Source organism: Prionailurus viverrinus, unplaced genomic scaffold (genome assembly GCF_022837055.1).
Source record: "Prionailurus viverrinus isolate Anna unplaced genomic scaffold, UM_Priviv_1.0 scaffold_33, whole genome shotgun sequence".
Classification (NCBI taxonomy): domain Eukaryota; kingdom Metazoa; phylum Chordata; class Mammalia; order Carnivora; family Felidae; genus Prionailurus; species Prionailurus viverrinus.
The window spans coordinates 4,422,967-4,429,581 of NW_025927604.1; the positions used below are offsets into that span (position 1 = coordinate 4,422,967).

The 6,615-nt window shown below is 42.4% G+C and overlaps 1 long non-coding RNA gene across 1 annotated transcript; it reads left to right on the forward strand.

Annotated features, from left to right (window-relative positions):
* Positions 1-975: 975 nt before the first annotated feature.
* Positions 976-6,375, forward strand: LOC125158292 (uncharacterized). Its single transcript, XR_007149319.1, has 3 exons — positions 976-1,030; positions 5,395-5,438; positions 6,309-6,375. It is a non-coding gene; the product is annotated as an uncharacterized LOC125158292 (long non-coding RNA).
* Positions 6,376-6,615: the final 240 nt, after the last annotated feature.

Here is a 6,615-nt window from a genome sequence, read left to right on the forward strand (position 1 = left end):
CAAGGCAGGGGAGTAAAGACTTGGTTACTGGTCATGTAAGAGTTAAACCTTCATGTTATATTCTAAAGCTCTGCTGAGTTCTTGACTTCTCAGATTCCCTCTAAGCCTCAGCCTGAGAGATAGGAAAGGAGCTCTATCCGGCCTTATCAACAGCCATTTGAGAGGTGATTGAGCTGGTTGAAACAGATGGCCATCCTTTCTCAACAGGGATTTTAACAGCTTTTCTTCTTGTGGCTGGTTTAGCAAGCCTGGAGGCTAGGAGGAGTTTGTGAGCTTTGTTATTCCATCTGGGATTTTTCAAGGAGTCAAGTGAAAATGAGAGTCCAGTTAAAACCAACAAACAAACAAGCCAAAGAAAAGAAAAATCCAATCAATCAAATTGCCTGGGGTGAAGGGCTGAAGTGGAGGGTGGGGGCCCCCACTGCCTATTTCTCCTTTTACCCCCCCTTTCCCTCTTTTCCAGGGAAGAGTTTCTTTCTTTTGCAAACGTGTACTTTGTCTTTGGAGGAGAAAATTCTTTACTGTATTTGGAATCTAAGAGTTCCATTTCCATTTGGTGGAGTTCTGATGGCCTCTGGAGGAAGTTATTAGACCTGAGTTGTAAATGTCCCTGGAGATGGCCCCTCAAATGGGGACAGAAAGAAGTTAAATTTATCCAAGGGCACTCTGTTGGGAATAGCAGGGTTACTGAGTTTCACAGCAACAGGGAAAGGCAGAGGCTCTGAGAGGGGGTGGGTCATAGGGGTAGCCCTCAATAGGTGTGTGATCTGGGGGAAGCTATTAAAATTCTCTGAGCTCCAATTTCTTGACCCACAACAGTGCAAGATGGCTGCACTTGAGTGCTCTGTATTGATTGGGTCTTAGGATCATCTTAAGGCTGCAAAGATGGCTTTTACAAATATTTCCCTTCATTCCATTCTTCTAGGTTACTATAGTGACAACTGTCCCTTTGTTGTGGGAGAAAGAAGTCACTCTGCTGGGCTGAAGCCTAACCACTCTTCATTGGAAAACTCCCTTTCCTTGATCTGAGGTTAGTTTGGTTTTCATGACAGTCCCTATCCTGCACAGGTTGTCCTAGAACTAAGAACAAGGTGGCTTGACAAGGAAAAGGGAAGCTGGGTTTAGCTTGTGAGCCATAGAGGAGAGAAATCTAGAAGCAGCTCCATGGACTGTCTCAGTTTTAATGAATATGGCCAAGAGTGGAACTGTGTACCCCTCAGTGCAGGTCCCAAATGTGAGAGCATATAGGGCAGCCATATTCTGCAGAGGAGGAACCAGTGAGGACAGCCATAGGATTTGGTGCACAGAGAATGGGGCCACCAACCACTTGAAGGACACTGGGAGAGAGATGCCAAGAACCAATGAGCTGAGCACCGGAAGTCAACCTGTCAGGAAAATGTAAGGGCGCCCTAGAGATTTCCATAGGGATCTGGGAGGAGAGTTGGGTAATCTTACCTGGCGATGGGAAGAAGTAAGAAAAAGTGCAGTGGTTTCTAGGCTCCATTTTATTTATAGCACGCGATTTCCTAGCACACACCAAATTTACAGGAAAAGATTTTTTTTCTTGGTTTACTAGATTTTAATTACTCATCCTATATAAACAGCATATAACATATAGCACCATATGAAAACTCTTCACACATTTGAGGATGACCAAGCACAGGAAAGTTACCTGGTAAGAATCAGCAGGGAATACACAGAAGACGAAACGCATATCCCAATCTTACGCCACCTGAAATCGGTCTGTATGAATTTAAGGGTTCTGATCCCGGTTCATTTGACTATTGTCACTTTTTGACTGAATGCTGTTTGGTGAATTTCTCAGACTTACTGCACTGCAGTCTCCTTGCCTCGGAGATTAATGAGAATACTTATCTCGTGAGTTTTCTTAAGGATTAAATAATTAAGACATGTAAACATATGTTGGGTCAGTGCATGCATTTGATAAGTACAAATATACACGTAAACCAAGTTGTTTATTAAAATACATTTCACACTCATTCCTGGCATCCAGTGATAACGCATTTCAGCAGCCACAGAAACAATAAGCTGAGGTCTCAGGTGGCAGGAAATCTTCTGCCTCAGGTCCTTTGCAACAGCTGCGTGGAAAGACTTACTGACTCCCCTTGGACTCTCCTTCTTGCCCTTCAGGAGTTAGCTGAGGCATCTTATCCCAGGTCACAGAAGGGGGCTTCCCCAGACATTTCTGGCATTGCCGCCGACCCAGCCCCCTACACTCATGAGGCTCTTGATTCATTGCCCCACCAGAGTGTGGTTTTGAAAATAAGGGCCGAGTCTCCTTTGCGTTTATTCCTAGCACTTATCCCAGGGCTGACCAGAACAGGTGCTCAATAATATGTTACACCCGTGTCCAGAGGTATCGAAGAGCTGAACGCAGAAGATGGTGATGTTTCTGTGTGTTTGGCAGATTTTGTATTCATGCACTTCTATACGCAAGTTGTTTGACTGTTGTTTTTGGTTCCTGTTTGGTTGGTTGGTTGTTTGTTTTCCACAAGATGTTAGCAGAGACAGGTTTTGTTGTTTTGGTCCTCATTTGTTGTGTTTTGTGTAATCTGTGTATCTTTCACTGATTCTGGTATAGTACTTTTCTTATGTTTAGTGGTTCTTAGAATGTGTGGAGCGCTTTCATAATGTATGTTTACATGTGTTCCTGACATGGTCATAGGGAATAAGCCATTAAACTGTAATTAGTCTCTTCCTCCGAAATCCGTGCATGTTGTAGAGTCATTTGCATAGCACAGGATTAATTTGGTAAAATGGCATTTTGTCTATTCATCCAAACTTACAGGTCTCTTAGGCACTATGGTAAGGTACGAAAGAGTCAAAAGCATGAGTTGTAACCGTCATTCCACCAGGGAGCTGGACTCCTAAGATGCGTTACACGCACGCACATCATTGTGTTCAAAGAAGAGGTGCTCTTTCCTTCAGCCTTGGGTGGGTAGTGCGGGAAAGAATCACATGGATTAGGTCGTTTTAAAGGCTAAGATCCCGTTAGGGGGACGAGTAAAGAGACCAATGTACTCAGAGGGAACCACATAAGAAAAGCCCTGAAGCACGGTGTGTTAGGAACACTGCAAACATGGGAGCAGTGTTAGAGTGAGCGGCGAGTGCGTTGAGAACCTGGGTGTGAGCACAGGGGTGAGATCTTACATGGCCCCGTGCAACGTGCCAAGGGTTTGAAGCGGACGTTCCGCAGCAAGGTGAGTGATGGATTTCTGTGTGATGCAATTATGTAATCAGTTTTGTGTTTTAGGAAATATCCTTACTTTGCAGAGGGTGGCTTGGTGGGAGACAAAGTGAAGTTTGGAGAGCAGCCAGCAGAGCTCTTGGATGCTACTGGTGCCAACAATTAAGACCACAACTGAGACAAGTAGAAGCTCAGAACCTTCATGTCTGGATGAATATTCCTTGACTGCAGTAAAGAACCTTTCCTCCAGGGGCGCCTGGGTGGCTCAGTCGGTTAAGTGTCCGACTTCAGCCAGGTCATGATCTCATGGTCCATGAGTTCGAGCCCCGCGTCGGGCTCTGTGCTGACAGCTCAGAGCCTGGAGCCTGTTTCAGATTCTGTGTCTCCCTCTCTCTGACCCTCCCCCGTTCATGCTCTGTCTCTCTCTGTCTCAAAAATAAATAAACGTTAAAAAAAAAATTAAAAAAAAAAAAAGAATCTTTCCTCCAGACCTTAAATAACACGAAATAGTCCAATACCCAACATTTCCGCTTCACATGCACCCTGGCACTGAGACTGTGAAACCCTCTGTCCCAAAACCTCTGCACCTGACCTCTGATTTAAACAGTATAAAATCTATTGAAACTGTGGCTTACGTGCGGAACATAGCATACCGTGCTCTACTTACAGAAATAAGGTAATTTTGTGATTCCTTATAGACAAAGTTTCTTTTGTTTTGGTTATATTTTGACATCATCTCAGAGAATTGTAGACAGTTCTGAGCTGAAATCCACACACAGTTGTGCAATAAATAACATTTCCGTTGGCCCAAGACTTTCTTTTTTCAGTATTATTGACAACTCCATCCCATGTTTGCCATATGTGTGATCGATGTTTTAATAAAACGTGTATCCGAAGCCTCAATTTAACGCAAAGGCTGGTTCCTTTCCTGGTCATCACGTCTCCCAGAGCCACCTGGAGCAAAATGCCTCCTAGTCCATGGCAATTGGAGCAAAATGAAGAGACCTTGGCCTCTTTACTCACATTGGACGACTTACGCAACTACTCTTTTATTGATGAGAAATGGTCTGGTGCCTCATTTTTCACAACTGAATGAATGGCACCCGTTCTTTCTTTTTCTTTCCCCTAGTCCAATTATGAAAAAGCTAGCCAGCATTTTTTTTTTAAACCACAACAGCAAAAATAACTTTACTGTGCTCTTTCTCTGTTAAGGACAAAGTTCTGAGAAGAGATGAACTTTGTCACAGGACCTGTATTAAGTAGGCAAACTGTGGAAAGAGCCTAAATGTCCATCAACTGACGAATGGATAAAGAAGATGTGGTTTATATATACAATGGAATACTACTTGGCAACGAGAAAGAATGAAATCATGACATTTGCAGCAGTGTGGATGGAACTGGAGGGTATTATGCTGAGTGAAATAAGTCAGTCAGAGAAGGACAGATATCATATGTTTTCATTCATATGTGGATCTCGAGAAACTTCACAGAAGACCATGGGGCAAGGGAAGGGGAAAAATAGTTACAAAGAAAGATGGAGGGAGGTAAACCATAAGAGATTCTTATATACAGAGAACAAACTGAGGGCTGATGGGGGTGGTGGGGGAGAGGGGAAAATGGGTGATGGGCATGGAGGGGGGGCACTTGTTGGGATGAGCACTGGGTGATGGATGGAAACGATGAACCCTGGGAATCTACCCCCAAAACCAAGAGCACACTTTACACACTGGATGTGAGCCAATTTGATAATAAATTATATGTTAAAAAAAAAAAAAAAGAAGAAGAGATCTGGGTTCTGCTTTCTATGGGAAGAAAGTCTTATTACAGGATGATGTCAGAAGGCCTCAGTTCTTAGAGTTTTCCCTTGACCATTCCATCATATCCACTTACTCATGTATTAATTTTTTTTTCTGCCAAGCAGGGGACCAAGCAGGGGAGATATTCTGGGAAACAGCACTGCACCAGACCTGGTCATTGAGAGTAAAATAAAAATAGATCCTGGTCCTTATCTAGCTTGCTTATATCATAATGATAGTAAATTAAAGACACAACAGCCAATGAGCATATCGGGAGCAGGTGAAGTATTTCACCCAAGCAAATTGGAAGACATGATCCACAGTCTCAAATTGGTCGCACTTTTGACCAGTATACTATTTAACAATTGTTTTTGATATTTTTTTTTGCAGCTTTCAATTCCTTACCTTGACACACAGACAACTTTTGAACTGAGGTGGGTCTCAAACTATTTTGACTTGCTGTATCCTGGTCACAAGTTTTTACCTAAACCTTTTAAATTTTTTCTGAAGTATACTGTCTAAGAGTATACATCAGATACCATCATGGTTTCAACTTTCTTTAAAGTTTTATGATTAATCTTTTGTAGGAAACATTCTTGCCATATCACCAGATATTTAAAGAAATGGCTCCATGAGGGGCGCCTGGGTGGTGCAGTCGGTTAAACGTCCGACTTCAGCCAGGTCACGATCTCACGGTCCGGGAGTTCGAGCCCCGCGTCAGGCTCTGGGCTGATGGCTCAGAGCCTGGAGCCTGTTTCCAATTCTGTGTCTCCCTCTCTCTCTGCCCCTCCCCTGTTCATGCTCTGTCTCTCTCTGTGCCAAAAAAAAATAAATAAACGTTGAAAAAAAAAGAAATGGCTCCATGAAAGAAAAGAAAATACAGTAATTTTAAATAAATAGTATGTGCTTGTTGATTTCATAGGTAGCCATGTGTCATCTAATGTGCAAAATATTTCTGCAAAAAAGAAATTTATTTTCTTTTCATAGGTTAGAAAATGAGGTTAGGTAGTCTTAGTGATAGGCCAGTAAATTCCATTAATAAGATTTGATCCCAAGTTTATCTGACTCAAAGATTCAAAACCGCCCTGTCTTCCTATGAAAACCAATGTTTCTCTTTACGACTAGGTACAGAAAAATTAAATGTCTTATTTTGCTTTTGAATTCTAAAAATAAATGCTCTCTTTGATATATACTTTTTGGTCAAACATTTCATTTTTTTCCCTCAACTTTAAATGGTGATAAAGCGTTGACATGACTCAAAGGGATGCTGAAGTGCTGAGTTTCTTATTTCTAAGAATCTTCAGATCCAAAAAGAAGTATAGTTGAAGAAGTATGAATACATCATTGATGCTTTTCCTGAAGGAACCTGAGGATTTGGCAGCTACAGAAGGATTGTGCAGACCTTTGCTGTGAAATCTCCCAGTGATCCCATTATATTCAGTCATCGCTTGTAGATTTGAACCATTTCAAAGTGAATAATAAAACTCAAACTATGGCAGAAAAACTCATGCCATTCGCCCGACTTCAGCGTACCCACGACACAAAAATCACCGCCTGAATGCAGCATTGGCTACATAACGGGACACAGCGCAAAACGGAAATGCAAACCTT